The following is an 18,150-nucleotide window of genomic DNA, read 5'->3' as shown; positions in this document are numbered from 1 at the left end:
AACAAATTATACGATCGGGGGCTTGTTCAATACTTCCAAGTTTATTTACGTGTGTTTGTCTTTTTTATATATAATATATATATACACACACGCATGTTACCCAGCAATTACAGTGATTTATTATCATGATATTAATTAATGTACATTTAATCTATACCTTACTAGGTTATCACCCGCGAACTTCGCGGGTAGAAAAATTTACTTTATATTAATCGAGTTATGTCATTAAATAAAATAAAATACATGTTTTCAAACGTAATTTTTTTATAATTGTTTTGAATTGAAAGTTGTAGTCAATGGGTTGCGAGTAAGGTCAGAAACTTCGGGCAAGAACCGGAGGCAGAAACTTGCCTCTCTGAACGACCCATGAAACAAAAAAAAAAAACTTTTATTTTTATAATAAAATATACACATGAAGTTGTTCGAACCTGCAAAACAAACTCATTTAATTAGATTTAGAAGTGGCAACTCTCTCTCTATCCTCTTTTCTGTGTGTTAAATTATTCTTTTTTTCCTTTTCCTTTCAGTTTTTTGTTCAGAATATAATTCAGATTATAACAACCTCTCATTTTTTATACTTAAATGTGAATCTAATTGTTCAAACTTATTTGTCTACAATCAACAAAATCTCATATAAGCAGCAATTTCATGCACAATCAAAGGTGTCACAATCAAACACAAACATAATTCAATCTACACATTTCTCAAAACACAATCTCTAACATCACTAACCTGTAGCAATAATTCAAAACCCTAACTAATGTGTTGTGCACTCACTAATATCTGCTACACATGTCTCACTTATTCATCTTCACAACTTCAAACACATCTTATCTAACACCTTATGCCAATCAACAAAATCTCATATATACATAAACCTTGAATATTACTCAAACACATCTTATTTAATGAATCAAAATAAAAACACATAAACCTTGAATATTACTCAATTTATGACTACTATCCCACAAAACAAAACTTTGTCAACAAATTATACTAACTTATGCAATGGTAAACCATAAAAATAACAAATTAATTTAGATGATTAGCCTTGCAGAAAACCCAAATCGGGAAAGTTTACCAGAATTGTTAGCGAAAAAAATCAGACTCAGATTGGGTTACTCAAGCGGATATTAATCACGAAAAAAAAACAGACTCAGATTGCCATTACTTCAAAATTTAAATTTAAAATAATGATTGAGTTCAAAATTTAAAATTTAAAATCTGAAAATCAAATCATTAATATCCAATCCCGTAAATCAAGCAAACTTATTAGGAAAGTCTAACCTTTAAAATTTAAATTCAATTTACAGTTTCGAAATTTAAAATCAAACACATTAATGGCAAACTTTCAAATCTAATAAGTTATGTTCAAACTTATTTGTCTACAATCAACAAAATCTCATATAACCAGCAATTTCATACACAATCAAAGGTGTCACAATCAAACACAGACATAATTCAATCTACACATTTCTCATAACACAATCTCTAACATCACTAACCTGTAGCAATAATTCAAAACCTTAACTAATGTGTTGTGCACTCACTAATATCTGCTACACATGTCTCACTTATTCATCTTCACAACTTCAAACACATCTTATCTAATACCTTATGCCAATCAACAAAATCTCATACATCAATCAGCGATACAATGCACAATCAAATACCTCATAATCAATTTCAAACATCAATCAATATACAAAAGTTCTCAAGGCACAAATTTTAATATCACTAACCTAATGCGCTACTACTCAATAATGTGTCCGTGCCATGAAAAAACATCATAACCTTAACTAATGTGTTAACTTACCAAGGATCAAGGCTGTATATTTTCCCAATGTTGTTTGTCCGACGCATCGTCACAAATCTAGCAACCGAGTCAATCAAATTATTAGTTAAAACCAAATAAACAAAGTATACTAATATCCAATCCCGTAAATCAAGCAAACTTATTAGGAAAGACTAACTTTTCAAATTTAAATTCAATTTACAGATTCGAAATTTAAAATCAAACACATTAATGGCAAACTTTCAAATTTAAATTTAACATAATAATTGACTTCGAAATTGAAAATTTAAAATCAAACACAATAATGGTTTATTTCAAAATTTAAATTTAGATTAATGATTAACTTCAAAATTTAAAATTTAAAATCTGAAAATCAAATCACTAATATCTAATCCCGTAAATCAATCAAACTTATTAGGAAAGTCTAACCTTACGAATCAAAACCAACCGACATGGTACCAATTTATAGCAATAGCAAGCATATCTCTGTCCAACATAGTTGCAGCCAAAAACTCCGGACCATCCAAAATAAACACCTAATGAATCAAAATAAAAGTACATCCCTAAAATTACAAATAATATAGTCAAAGCATCTCATAAAAAACATCAGGATTTCAAAGCATTCAAAATTTAAAATCAAACACAATAATGGTTTACTTCAAAATTTAAATTTAAAATAATGATTGACTTCAAAATTTAAAATTTAAAATCTGAAAATCAAATCACTAATATCCAATCCCATAAATCAAGCAAACTTATTAGGAAAGTCTAACCTTTCAAATTTAAATTCAATTTACAGATTTGAAATTTAAAATCAAACACATTAATGGAAAACTTTCAAATTTAAATTTAAAATAATGATTGATTTCAAAATTTAAAATTTAAAAATCAAATCACTAAGGAAACATACCAAAAATATAGGATCATATTACTCAATAAACTTTAACAACGAATGAGAGTTGTTTTTAGGATCCATAACTGCAAATGAAGTAACCATTGTTTTAAAAAATATATAATGGTAATATATTTATAGAAACAAAGACTATTTACAGAAACCGAATCATAATTCCGAATACAAAAATAATCTTTAACAACAATAATCTGTTTATAGAAACAAAAACAACTTTAAAATTGAAATCAAAGGCATCTTTAAAGAATTAACAACTAACTAAATACAAAATTTATAACTCAATGACTCACGATAAATCATCATCAATAATTTTAAGACATTGACATATGGAAGTTGTTCTCCCCACAATAAGGTTGCAAAATCATATGGTATTTCCTATCAATCGAAACAAAAAAAAAACATATAAGTTGCAATAACTTATTGTGTGCACAAAACTGAAAACTTAAGAAACATACCAAAAATATAGGATCATAGTCCCCAATCAACTTTAACAACGAAGGAGCGTTGTTTTCATGATCCATAACTGCAATGGAAGTAACCACTGTTTTAAAAAAAAATATATAACGGTAATCTATTTATAGAAACAAAGTCTATTTACATAAACCGAATCATAATTTCGAATACAAAAATCATCTTTAACAACACTAATCTATTTATAGAAACAAAAACAACTTTAAAAAGAAATTAAAGACATCTTTAAAGAATTAACAATTAACTAAGTACAAAAATCATAACTAAATACAAAAAAAATTATAACTCACAAAACAAACCATAAGAACTTCAAAAGATAATCACATAAAATTTCAAATTAACACCTAAAGACAAAAATAAAAAAGAAAGACTATACATATCAAAAAACAAACAACACCAACAAAACTAAACTAACCTGTTTTTGGTCGACGAACAATTCGAAAAATATAGGATCATAGTCCTCAATCGACTTTAATAACGAAGGAGCATTGTTTTCATTATCCATAACTGCAAACGAAGTAACCATTGTTTTAAAAAAATATAACGGTAATCTATTTATAGAAACAAAGTCTATTTACAGAAACCGAATCATAATTTCGAATACAAAAATCATCTTTAACAACACTAATCTATTTATAGAAACAAAAACAGATTTAAAAAGAAATTAAAGACATCTTTAAAAAATTAAAAACTAATTAAATACAAAAATTATAACTCACAAAACAGTGCAAGATATACCTTTCCTTCAACTTCTCATAGGAACCCATTCAATAGTTCCTTGTAGGGGAAGGAGTCTGAAAGAAGCTCTTCACCTAAAATTACAAAACACAAAAAGTTTGTGAGATATGCAACTCGAGTACAAAAACAATAGTCAAAGACTCGAAGCATCCCTAAAGTTACAAATAATATAGTCAAAGCATCTCATAAAAAAACATCAAGATTTCAAAGCATACAAAATTTAAAATCAAACACAATAATGGTTTACTTCAAAATTTAAATTTAAAATAATGATTGACTTCAAAATTTAAAATTTAAAATTTAAAATCTGAAAATCAAATCACTAATATCCAATCCCGTAAATCAAGCAAACTTATTAGGAAAGTCTAAACTTTCAAATTTAAATTTAATTTACAGATTCGAAATTTAAAATGAAACACATTAATGGAAAACTTTTAAATTTAAAATTTAAATAGAAACCTTAATTCCAGAAAAATTATCATACTAAAAATAAATCACTAAAATTTGAATTTGAGGTTTAAAAAAAAAAAAATCATTAACGAAATTTAAACTGTGACAATCAAAATAAGGATTTTTTTATTAGTACTCAACAAATGATCGTTAAATAATTAATTAAAAGTGTAATACCATATAAGAAAACAAATATTATATATATTTTGATAAAAAAAATAAATTATATACATCAAAATTATTTCTCATTCTATTGTAGTTTTCATTTTACTTAAATATGATTGTTAATTAATAAAGAAACAAATTTATCTAAAATAACTTTGATATGTTATTGCATTATAAATGGAAATATTACTTTACAAAACTTTGGAAATTACGAATAGACAAAATCGACCAAATAATTTAACATAAATAAATTATCATTGTTTTGTTAATTATTATAAATTTTATAAGTTTCCTAAAATTAATAATAAGTTAATAAAAATATAAGATATACATCTAGAAATAAGTCAACATACAAATTCAAACATCTACTTATTTGGTAATTTGACTGTTATGTTTTATCGTGTGTAAGATATATTCAATTGTTGTATTTTTTAATAAAAATATATAAAACTAACATTCGTATTGAAAAAAATACATAAGTAACTATCATAATTCGAACAAAATATCAAATCAGAAATACTCACATCAGAAAAAACTATGGAGGACAGACTCGGTTCATAAATAATATCTATAACTGCAAAGGAAGTAAGCAATTTTTTAAAAAAATATAACTGTAACATATTTATAGAAACAATGTCTAATTAAAGAAACAGACTTGTAATTCAAATTTCAAAAATTAACCTTAAAAAACAGTGGTCTATTTATAGGAAAAAAATAAATTTTAAAAAGAAATTAAATGTTTCTTTAAAGCTAAATTGAACAAATGATAACTGAAAAATCAAAGAATATGAACTTCAAAACATTGATAATTTAATAAGAATAAAACACACTATATATATAAAAAAATATGATAAACTAACCTCTGTTGCTTGACGAATGGTGGGATTCAGATTGTTATAACGGATGTAAGGAATCACATGAAAAAATACAACAATCAAAATCATTAACTGCGATAAATGTGGAATAGATGATTAAGAAAAACCCGAAAACTTGATTTTATACATAACAAAAATCAACAAAAAACATCTGATGTAGATTTTGGTTTAAGAAAAAAATAAACATGTTCAATCTCTTAGATTAAAGATGTATACTACATAAACAACCGAGTAAAACAACATACCTTCAAGATTTATGGTCTGATCTACAAAATCAGAAAAAAAAGAAGTTAATATAGTTAAAAAAAATTAAACATGTTCAATCGCTTAGATTAAAGATGAATACTACATAAACAACAGAGTAAAACAACATACCTTCAAGATATATAGGCGGATCTACAAAAAATCAGGAAAAAAAAGGTTAATAGAAGTAGAAAGATTAAACAAAATAAAAACATCATAAAATCTTTGAAAAATCTGAAATGACTATTAAATCCTGAGACTACTTTTCCAGCTTTGCTTTCAAATACAAACCTTCATTGTTCTCACAATCACCCATACGCGGTTTAGTGGAAGACTGAGAAGAACATAAATCCACATCATAAAGGGCATCCAAATTACGCTTAAGTTCTTTCTCCAGCATCTTCTACCCAACATTGTATTAAGATTCTGATAGTAGTTAAAATATAAATGAAAGCGTATTAAGATTCTGATAGTAGTTAAAATATAAATGAAACCATAATTTAAAATGAACAACAAAATATAAATAAAAATTTAGTTGATAAAATTAGAAAAATTAAAATAATAAATTTTGCTCACTTTTCCTTAAATGTCAGTTTCTGATCAAAATTGTCGTTAAATGAAAAGCCGTGTACCATCAAAATTTGTAGATATCCCCCATTTACCTGTTATTAAGTAACATAAATACACATCACATTTACTCGAAATATTGAAGCTTAAGATTGAGCCATTTTCAAATTAACATGAGATTGAACACTTACCTTGCATAACCCAACTTTGATCAAAACAAAACCTCAATTGCAAATAGAAAACTGTGACAATCAAAATAAGGATTTTTTTATTAGTACTCAACAAATGATCGTTAAATAATTAATTAAAAGTGTAATACCATATAAGAAAACAAATATTATATATATTTTGATAAAAAAATAAATTATCTACATCAAAATTATTTGTCATTCTATTGTAGTTTCCATTTTACTTAAATATGATTGTTAATTAATAAAGAAACAAATTTATCTAAAATAACTTTGATATGTTATTGCATTATAAATGGAAATATTACTTTACAAAACTTTGGAAATTACGAATAGACAAAATCGACCAAATAATTTAACATAAATAAATTTTCATTGTTTTGTTAATTATTATAAATATTTATAAGTTTCCTAAAATTAATAATAAGTTAATAAAAATATAAGATATACATCTAGAAATAAGTCAACATACAAATTCAAACATCAACTTATTTGGTAATTTGACTGTTATGTTTTATCGTGTGTAAGATATATATTCAATTGTTGTATTTTTTAATAAAAATATATAAAACTAACATTTTTATGAAAAAAATACATAAGTAACTATAATAATTCGAACAAAATATCAAATCAGAAATACTCACATCAAAAATACTCATATCAGAAAAAACTATAGAGGACAGACTCGGTTCAGAAATAAATATCTATAACTGCAAAGGAAGTAAGCAATTTTTTAAAAAAATATAACCGTAACATATTTATAGAAACAATGTCTAATTAAAGAAACGGACTTATAATTCAAATTTCAAAAATTAACCTTAAAAAACAGTGGTCTATTTATAGGAAAAAAATAAATTTTAAAAAGAAATTAAATGTTTCTTTAAAGCTAAATTGAACAAATGATAACTGAAAAATCAAAGAATATGAACTTCAAAACATTGATAATTTAATTAGAATAAAACACACTATATATATCAAAAAAAATATGATAAACTAACCTCTGTTGCTTGACGAATGGTGGTATTCAGATTGTTATAACGGATGTAAGGATCACATGAAAAAATACAACAACCAAAATCATTAACTGCGATAAATGTGGAATAGATGATTAAGAAAAACCCGGAAACTTGATTTTATACATAACAAAAATCAACAAAAAACATCTGATGTAGATTTTGGTTTAAGAAAAAAATAAACATGTTCAATCTCTTAGATTAAAGATGTATACTACATAAACAACCGAGTAAAACAACATACCTTCAAGATTTATGGTCTGATCTACAAAATCAGAAAAAAAAAGAGGTTAATATAGTTAAAAAAAATTAAACATGTTCAATCGCTTAGATTAAAGATGAATACTACATAAACAACAGAGTAAAACAACATACCTTCAAGATATATAGGCGGATCTACAAAAAATCAGGAAAAAAAAGGTTAATAGAAGTAGAAAGAACAAAGATTGAACATACCTTTAAATACAAAGGAATAACATAAATTCAACATCAGATCTTCATTCGAAACATATAATAACGAAGATTTAAGTTCGATTTGGTGTACGGAATAACATAAAATCAACATCCGATCTTCATTCAGAACATATAATAACAAAGATTTAACTTCGATTTGGTGTATTTACCTTTGATCTTGATTCAATGTTGAAAATCCGGTGAGAAGATGACGATTCTAGAAGAAAGAGAAGAGAGAAAAGAGTAAAGTTGTGGTAGGTATGTATGATTGTTATGACAATTCACATAGGTTTTATATGATCCGAATATATTCCGGAAAAAAAACCCGACCCAATACATAAAACGGATCCCGCCTCTTTTCTATAGAAATTGTGAATGTAGAAAGCAAAATGGGATTTCCCTCCCAAACCAAATTGCCACATCAGCTTACATGGCCAAAGACAAATGCCACATAGCCCAAATCCATCTCATTTATATATATATATAGATAATAAAACAAAACAAACTTATGCCACTTGGCATATTCTTACTCCTATTATTGCCACCTGTCACTCTAAAACCATTCCCTCAAAGATATTGAGCGCCAATTCTTTTTCATCCGCTCTTTTGCTCACGCTCAGTTTGTTCCAGATTGATACAATCCGGACTTTCCATAAATTTGATATCAGTTTCCTTTCAATCTTTCCAATCACAAATTCTAATTTAAGCCAATTTCACCATCATTCTCTTCCGTTTGTTTTCTTCAAACCCTAGAATTTATTATTCTTTGTTGAGGCTTGAAGATCTGGCATATGGAATTCTCTCGGTCGTGTAGATTTGTGTATTTCTTCTTCAATCGGATCAAAGTATGTTTTTTTTATGATTCGTCTTTCATATTGTTTAATCTTGATTTATCATTCAAAAACCCTAATTCTCAGTGAGCCAATTCTTATATATCTTCGATTCATCTTATACTCAGATTCAGATCCCATCTATCGTTGATTTCTTTCACAAACACTAAATCTATACTAGGCGATTCTCTCACGCGGTTATCAAAAAACCCTAAATTGGAACCAGTCGGATCTGATATAGGTAATTGTTTTTACGTATAGTGGAAGTTATGCGGAGGCTATGAAAGTGGTAATAGGGTTTGAATCAGGGCTGGAGAATAAGATTCAAAAGAAATTGATTTTGTCATTTGATTCGTCTGTTCTTGATATCAACTTATTAGTCGAGAGTTTAGTGTAACCTATGTTCTGGTTTGTTGATATTCTGTCTTAATAGTAGGTGATTTCATAAGTAGAAATTGATGGTATATATGAATATAGAAAGAGATGTATACTGCTAATGTTGTATCTATTTGTGCATTATTTTCTTTTACATTGTGTGCTTTTAGTTAAACATATTGATTATACTTGATTTGACACCTTGAATACTTGCGTTATACTGCTATCCTGTCCCTGATCTAGGCTATTATTGAGGTGTTTTGGAAATTTTTGACACGTCTGTTTCATTAATGCGACTTTAATAGTGTTATTAAAATGCACTTCTGGTACTCTAATTGTTGCGCTGATTAGCCTGAGCTATTGTTGGTAGATCACTGGCGGGTGATGCTTTAACCCGTATAAAATACATAGTGTTCAAATGAGGCTGTGATGATAGAACACAATCAAACTTAACTCGCTGCACCGTGGATGAGTGTTTTGATTTTTTATGTCTTCAAGGTATCACTGTAAGGTTTTCTTTCCCTCTTTAATACTTGCATCATAATATCATATTACTTGTGTTGTATCTATTGTTGCATTATTTTTTCTGCTGTGTTTTTGGTTAAACAACTGGATTATACCATGATTGACAACATTCAGTGTGAACAAGGCTAGAGGTGTAAAAAAAACCGGTTTTAGAACAGAAACAGGAAAAAACCGAAACCATTTTTTTTATAACCGGTTTTAGAAACGAACCAAACCGGCAGTTGTAGACCAGTTAGGGATCTTAATCTTCGAAACCGGTTATAAAAAAACAGTTTAAACCGGTAAAACACGTTTTTTTTGCATGAACCGGTTAAAAAATGACTTTATCCGGTTGGACCGGTTATTGTTTTGAGTAAAAAAACCGGTTAGTAACCGAAACCGGTTATAAAAAAAAACCGGTTTTTCATTTTGATGAAAAAAACCGGTTTGGCTACTGTTGAAAAAAAAAACCATTTGTACACCTCTCAACATGGTTGTTGTTGTGGTGTTTGTGTGATTATTAAAATCTACTCTTGGTACTCTTAACTGCTGGGCTGAATTGCTTCGGCTACTGTTGTTATTCTACTGTTCTTGGATGATTGAACGCGATCAACATTTTTGTATTGTATTCATCGAGTTTGTTCATTTTCTGACAAGTAATCAGTGCTCCTAAGCTTTTTTTGCAAATTTGTTCCCCTAACCAATCCAACCCATATAGGGTTTTTCATTGTTTTTGAAAATATAGGAGAAAAATTCTCCGATCATGGAACCCGTGTTTTGGACCTCTTGATGCTTCTTGATATAGATTTATTTTTCGGTTAGGATTTCTTTCCTTTGATTTAGTCATTGGATTCTGATTTGTTGGTAATGTGTAATTAATAAGTTGAGACTGATGGATCGGTTTTAAGGGATGAGAGAAGCTGTTCATGGATGTTTGATGATTGTACGCCATCAAACTTAAAATACATATTAAGTTGAGACTAATGTTGATTCAATTGATGTTTGATGATTGAACGCCATCAAACTTAAATTGAGGAAGGTTTTTTTTTTTTTCTACAGAAGTAGTTCCAACCTGAGAAAATATTTGACAACTAATGCCACTCCTAAAAGTATTTCACAGTTATTGCCATAGCCATTCAAAATGGCGAATTTATATGAGATGTAGGTTTGTGGCAGGAATAATCAGAATGTGTTAGACCTCAATCATTTGTAAAGCTACCATAGCCATTTGTAATGGCGATTTTTTTGGAAATCCTGCACAAAAAGCCATTTGTAATGGCGAATTATGCACTTGAACCAACAAAAGCCATTCCGAACAACGTGTGGGAGTTGTGCACTCTAGAAATCCATTTCATCATCTTCATCCCTATCAATAGGTTCGTATTCTCTTAAGCCTTCAGGGTATACAAAGTTGTTTACGTTACCTTGTGGATGTTGAGGTATGTTACTAGAATCATACTGAGGTGGAATTTCATGTTCGGGCCTAACACCATCCGAATCAGAGGACTCATCTTAATGCGGAAAGGCTTCAGATTCTTCAGTGGTTAGGGGGTCTTCTTCATCGTTGTAACACGATGACGACCCTTCTAGGTTGTGTTTTTTAAGATATTTTGTCCATTTTGTGCAAAATCTTTCTATTCACTTCATCACATATATTACTTAACTATGATATTATTTAATACGCGTATGTAATATGTTATTTGTTGGTGTTTATGTAGATTAAGACTGTGAAAGTGAGCAATCTTTCGCTAGGGGCTTCAGAGCGAGATGTAAGGGAGTTCTTTTCGTTTTCTGGAGATATTATGTATATTCATCAAAGAATTATTATAGTGTTTGGGCTCCACTTGAATCTGATGGAAGGATTATGAGACAGATAGAGATGAAAATTGTTGCTGATGATTTCGTAACAAGCATTGTTTTTAGTTTTTACTCATCACAGACATGCGAACATGTTTTTTTTTCCTTTTATATTTATAGTACTTTTAGCCTGTTTACTTATAAGTGGGAATGGTTTGTTGATATGAAGACTCAAGTCGATATGATGACACGGTACGATGCTATTATTCTTTGCTCTTATTGTGTACATTAACATCTTTAATCATTAAATATACATGCCATTAGAATTGAGATTGTTGGTGTATGAAGGACACCGAGTGATCGACAAATAAGGGCGGCGAATAAATAGGAGCGACGGCAAAGGTTGTAACTTAGTTATGCCTTTTCGGTTTCATGTCCGATATATGAAAATCGATGAACATACAACTGAACAAATCAAGCTAATTCAAAAAGAAAGGTACCATTCATATGTTTAGGGTTTCTGATATGCAATCCTTATAGTTAGTTTCTTTTTTTCGGTTTGTTTCTATTTAATCTGATTATAAGGGTTTAAAGGATTTCAAGTTTTTGGGTGAGTAGACGAAGATCGTTCTGTAAATTTTTAATCGTTCGTTTTTTTTTACTTTTGCATAAATTGATTAGGTGTGGCTTTGGTGTTGATATTAATAGACGCGCTTTCGTGTTCCTATCTTCGCATTGACAGAGGTTTGTTTCTGCTCTTAGAAACTCTATCAAACTGATTAGGTAGAAATTTGTGAGTATTTTTAATAGATGTTCTTGAAAACCAAATCAAAGGTATTTTAGAAATCATTATAGTTTGGATTCAGTTAAGTGATTAACCCACATTTTGTCCTTTCTTTATCAATTGTTAATATACTAAATCTGATCACAAGTTATTGATCCAAGTGCATGTCTTGATGAGCATTTAGGTTCTTGCTCTACCCTTGGGATTTGCATTTAGGTGGCTTTCAATTCTTTTAATTTGTTTTTATTGAAAACTTTTGAATCAAAGATTCAAAGATAGAGAGGTTGCTGAATATTTGAGATGTTATATCTTATCAAATGGATGAAAATCGTGGGAAAGGGGCTGAAGTAAACTGCCATTTATTTGAGCAATCCAACAGTTGCGGCAGTGACAAGGAATACGTTTCCGGCCACCCTTTTTTCCGTTGAAGTTCAACTTCCGCTTCTGGTAAGTTCATCTTAACTTGCATGTTTTTTTTCGAGTAGAATGGTTTATTTGGATATGATTGAGGCTATATTTGTTGTTTCATAAACTGTTTAGGGTGAAATGTGATTTTATATTTTTGAGTATATAATTTTATAATCAAAAGGGAAATGCAATGTAGGTAATTGGTTGGTGATTTACTCTTTAGTTTTTATTATTTTGTGTTTTGATTTAGAGAGAATCTAGATCTTTTAATTTTCAATTCGTTTTGATATTTAGGGTTTCTTTTAGTTTGTGTTTTGTTTAAACGACCAATTCGTTGATGATGTTGATTTGATATTGTGCCCATAATGCAGAGACGGTTAGGAGTGAGCAAAATAGGGCTTCTTGAACACATATTAATAATTTTCCAGCTCAATATCATTCTTTTAAGAAGCAACTTCATTGTGCTCATAATGCAGAGACGGTTAGGAGGCATATTCAACATCACTCCTGCCTTTTGAAATCCTATCAAATAAGCCTAAGGCGAGTGCTCTTCATCTTGTAAGTTGTAAGTTTCGCCTTTTCTTTTAAGAAGCAAATTCATTTACCAACTGTCCAAGTTATAATTCGAAGTCTATTGATATGTTTTCATCTTTCAACTGATAATGCATTGTTGTGTTCGTGTGGGTGAATTTATGCTTGATCCCTACTACCCTTTCAGGCGAAGGTATGATATATTGTTTCTTGGCAAATCTGTTTTGTGTTAGTTTTTTCATTTGTATTTAGATTTTTTACTTTTGTCTTACATTCTGATTTTTGTTCTATTAACTTTGTAGATATTGTTGTGTAATTACGGGTTCTTCGTATCTGTTATCTCCGTTGAGGTCTTATTGTGTACTTGTTGGCAACTCCATCCAAGTCCAGTACCGCAAAGGGAAGTAAGAAATTTTTTTTTGAGTTTTTAAACTCGGCAGAGGGAAGCAAGAAGAAAAATTGAGTTTTTAAACGAGGGTTTAACCAATATTTTTTTCTCTTTGTTTTTAAATTTATTGATTTGAACCTTGCTTTGCAGGTTGGAGTTCTTCGTGAGCTGATTCACTCGAGACAGTCTCTGCAAAATAACAGACGAATAAGATCAAATATCCAGGTAAGTTTGTAGCAACACATTAAAATTAGCTTCTACTTTAATTGATACTTTGGTGCTTGATACCATTGTAAGTATTATTATTAGATAAATAATTAATTAGAAGCTAAGTTGTTTAGGATCACGTTTTCTTCAAAACCCCAGCCTTTATGTGTATGCAGTTTTCTAGAGGTGATAAAATGTGCTATTTGAGCTAATCAGGTAATGGGTTAAAATTGGTTCAGGGTGAAACGTGAAACGGGCCAGGTTGGGTTGATCTACAAGCACTTTTTATCCATGGTTTTAATTTTCTTATGAATAACTGATAGTTCAGTTATGTACACAAAAACAATACATGTACGTCACACACACAAAAGAGGCTCGACGATTCTTTCTTCTGTTGCACATAAATAATATATGTACGTCATATACACGCAAATGTATGTACCCCTCACAATACGGTTGTAACTGACACTATTATTTCTTATGTTGTACCCCTCACAATACGATTGTATCTGACACTATTCTTTTTTCTATAGCACGTCATAAACGCAAAAAAGGCTCGATGATAATGGCAGGCTGGGGTGGCAGTATCTTGATGTCGTATATATTACATTTGATGCGTCAATTTCTCATATTAATTTGATTTATGCATTGTTGAATTATTGGTACCTTGCAGGAAAACTTATGGATTTGGAGCCGGTTCGCGATCTGAAGTCCCAACACGGGAGGCAAAGGTTTGCTGACTAAGAAAGTAACTGACTGAAGCATCTTTAACCCAATAAATTCAAGAGTCCATGCATAAATAATGGTTTAAAGATCATTAATAAGGTCATATTCATTTTGAGGCATATTAGATACGATATCTCACCTTCGACAGGTTCTTTTTTCTATTTTTTTTCTCATTTGCACATCAATTAGTGTGTACCGTGATTAATAAGTTATGTTTTTTTACTTTCTCATTAGTGATGCAGGTGTGTAACACTGTTTATTTGAATTTTGGAAAAATACAACTTATTATATAATATAATATTACAAAAACTGCAACTGTATTTTTAGCATAAAACAATGTAGAGGCTAAGCATTCAAAAACATTTTGGATGACTTTCAACACGTTAAGTTGCATAATACGTTTTTTCCTATAAGTAACCCATTGGAGATAAAATACAACCCAAGTCGACCCGTTTCATGTATATGGTTCAAAATTGCCCCTTTGATATGATGAAGTACAAAAGGTACCTGTAGAAACATACAAATAATGTTACTAATCACCAAGTACTTGAAACGAACTCTTCACCTCAACAGTTAAAACAATAGCTCCTTTCTTCTTCGTTTGATATATTACGTACCCGCGGGTAGAGGGAAGGATTTCGTTACTTGAACGTTTATTTCTTTCAAATGATTATTTCAACAAGTTTAAGTTATATATTTGTGTTAAGCCACCCGCGAAACTCGCGGGATCTTAGACTAGTTGGTTATAATTAAATAAAGTTATCTGAATTAAGGGGTTTTTATCTGCAAAGTAACACCACCATGTGGCAGCCTCTCGTTTTCTAATCCAAATCTTGTTTTTCTTTTATAAAAAGTAAATTATAGAGCCATTCTCAAATATAGAATGTTATCCCGATTGAGGGTTGGGACAATGCATGTTGCAATAGAATACAGAGTCATTCTCAAATACCGTTTGATGATCCCTATGTATCCCGGAGATGAAACTTGCCTGATATGCCGTAAAGCTTGTATGGATAAATACAGCGAGCACACAGTCCATTGTAAAGAGCTCTCTGGGTTCAAGTATCGGCATGACCGGGTGCGGGACGTTTTGTGTAACATCCTGAGAAGAGCTGGGATTTCTGCTAAGAAAGAGGCTCCTGTGAATTTCCTCACGAACCCTATGGAAGAGAGATCTACCCTGCGACCAGCGAACTTGCTTGTCTTCGGTTGGATTAGGGGGAAACATGCTTGTGTGGACCTCACGAGATTTCCCCTTTGGCTGGTTTAAGAGAAAACGAGTTTGTAGCTGGACAAACAGCAAGAAAGGCAGAATCAAAGAAAGTGGATAAGCACACTAAAACTTGCGCAGAAAACCAACATGTCTTTGTCCGTTTTGCCTTTAATACATCTGACTCCCTAGTGCCGGAAGCTATTCACTTTTTTATCAGGGTTCAAAGGGTCACCCACAATAATTGTTCAGCCCCAAGGGGTCAGTGGTTTGTATTTGGAAGGTTAGAGTTTGCAATTCAGAAAATGGGTGGCGTCGTAGTTTGTTGCCGTTTACCTTCTGTATTGATGTAATTTGACAAGTTTGTTATGCTTTAATTTATAATTAAAAAAAGTAAATCTTTTAAGAAGTAATAAAAATGCGAGCAATGAAGAGTATTTTTTGTTCTTCAAAATTTCTTATTTCTCAATGAAAATTTATGGTTTATGAGAATTGTATTGAGACACAGATCCGTCAACCTCCACAGACGTTAAAGTGGAGGAAGAGGTAGGGGTGTTTATTGGTTTGGTTTATGGTGTATTTGGTTTATTCGGTTCGGTTTATTTGGTTTCCAAAATTTTTTACCCTAAACCACAAACCAAACCAAATAAGGAATATGCAAACCGATCCAAACCAAACCAAATTCAATTCGGTTTGGTTTCGCTTAGAAACCAAATAAACCAAATCTAATCAAATTGTACCTAAGTACTTGTTTTTCCTAATTTATATTTATGTTTATGTTCCAACTTGCGAACATCGCAACTAATTTACACCTAACAACATATGAATACAAGAAAGTTTCATTGCGAAATAAAAAAATTAACACATCCATAAAGTAGTTGTAGACACAACCCCAAAGTTAAAGCTTCAAAACATAGATCATAGAAACTATAAATAAGTTTAATGACACAAAATATAAATAATCTTCAAACATGTAGTAACCCTAGTTTCTATTGTGAAGGTTTGAAGAAGTTCTATTATTTTAGAAATGAGTGGGTTTAAGTTGGGCTTTTAGATTTACATTTGGTATTTTGGGCTGCATAAAAAATAACTATTTTGGGTTAATAAATTGTATAAGATCTATAAAATATTATTATTTTTATTTAATAATTAATAACTTAAATGGTTTATTCGGTTATCCAAATAAACCGAATAAACCAAATAAAATAAAACGTGGATCCATAAACCGAACCAAAAACCATATTCACAATTCGGTTTCGGTTAGAAAACAAACCAAAAACCAAATTCGTTATTCGGATCGGTTTATTTGGTTACGGTTACGGTTACGGTTCGATTTACGATTTTTATTTGGTTACGGTTTTTTCTGAACATCCCTAGGAAGAGGGCGACAAATGTAGAAGAGAGACAAAGAGAGAGGAAAGTCCTTGACCACAAAAGGTCCGTCAAGGAAGGGGACGTTTTGTGAGAGGGGAGAAGGGACGGAGGTTAGTGACTTTGTGGCATTTAATCTCACTACTAAAAAACTAAGTTTCTCCCACTGTATTTGCGTCGCAATTGCCTGTGACTAATTTGCAACCGGAAATTATTTAGTTGGCTTTTGCAATCGACCAGCCCTTTTGTGATCATCTTGCGACCACCCTTTGGCAACCAATTTGTGACTAAATTGCGATTTTTGCAACGATTATTTTGTCGCAAATTTTGTATACAGTTTACGATCACCCTTTTATTGTTATTATTATTATTGTTATTAATATTGTTATTTTTTATTATTACTCTTATTACTACTATTATTATTACCTTACTTATATTCTAATTCTTCTTATTATATTATAATACTGTTAGTAATTATGTTTCTAGTATTATTACTTTAATTAAATAATTATTATTAGCTATTTTCTATCTTTTAAAATATTATAAAAAAATGGTTTAGGGATGTATGGCACGGACGAAAGTGATGCATTGCAAAGCTTTATGGATGATGGTTAGAGTAGACAAAGGATGAAAAAAGATAAGCTTTTGTATGAAGTGGAGAGGGCTTATAGAGAATCTAATTAGTTAGAATAAATACAAACATTTTTAATGTATGAATTATACAAATAGTTAGATTAATTATTCTTGAACTCGAGTAATTATTATAACGCTATAATTTTAAAGTAGCGCAATAAAGTAACTTTAATTCTTTTTGTTGTACTTTAATAGTTATTACACTATAACAAAATAAACTAGAGTAATTATTACTACGCTGCTGTATAAATGAAATATAAAATTACTTTACTTGTATTGTACCATTGACATGTTAACCTTAATTTGCACTATATCACGCTGAAAAAAGAAAACTTATTAAGAGTATGCCTATTCCTTTATGAGAACTCACAACAACAATTCGAAGAAGCGGCATGTATGAATGTACGGGTGAAAGTTATAGCCCGTCACAGATGCCTATTAGTTCGTGTGTGAAGAATTCAGGGCCGGTCCTAGAATTTTGGAGGCCCAAAGCAAATTAAAAATTTGAGGCCCTTTTT

General features: G+C 30.1%; 1 long non-coding RNA gene across 16 annotated transcripts; it reads right to left on the bottom strand.

The window, feature by feature from the left end:
• Positions 1 to 244: 244 nt before the first annotated feature.
• Positions 245 to 8,172, bottom strand: LOC110897338. Of its 16 annotated transcripts, none has more exons than XR_004875979.1 (16): positions 8,039 to 8,170; positions 7,791 to 7,811; positions 7,401 to 7,680; positions 6,406 to 6,456; positions 6,224 to 6,309; positions 5,939 to 6,073; positions 5,780 to 5,800; positions 5,390 to 5,670; positions 3,915 to 3,988; positions 3,592 to 3,683; positions 3,161 to 3,228; positions 2,996 to 3,080; positions 2,706 to 2,773; positions 2,225 to 2,331; positions 1,817 to 1,873; positions 245 to 428 (listed from the first exon to the last, which is right to left on the bottom strand). It is a non-coding gene; the product is annotated as an uncharacterized LOC110897338 (long non-coding RNA). The 16 variants fall into 16 exon arrangements; XR_004875980.1 differs by lacking the exon at positions 245 to 428 and adding an exon at positions 1,565 to 1,673; XR_004875990.1 differs by lacking the exon at positions 245 to 428 and having other exon boundaries at positions 1,682 to 1,873; positions 7,401 to 7,408; positions 7,660 to 7,680.
• Between the last annotated feature and the right edge of the window lie 9,978 nt (positions 8,173 to 18,150).

The sequence above is a fragment of the Helianthus annuus genome, chromosome 13 (genome assembly GCF_002127325.2).
Source record: "Helianthus annuus cultivar XRQ/B chromosome 13, HanXRQr2.0-SUNRISE, whole genome shotgun sequence".
Classification (NCBI taxonomy): Eukaryota; Viridiplantae; Streptophyta; class Magnoliopsida; order Asterales; family Asteraceae; genus Helianthus; species Helianthus annuus.
Note: the sequence above shows the minus strand (reverse complement) of the source record. Positions and strands in the feature narration are given on the sequence as shown.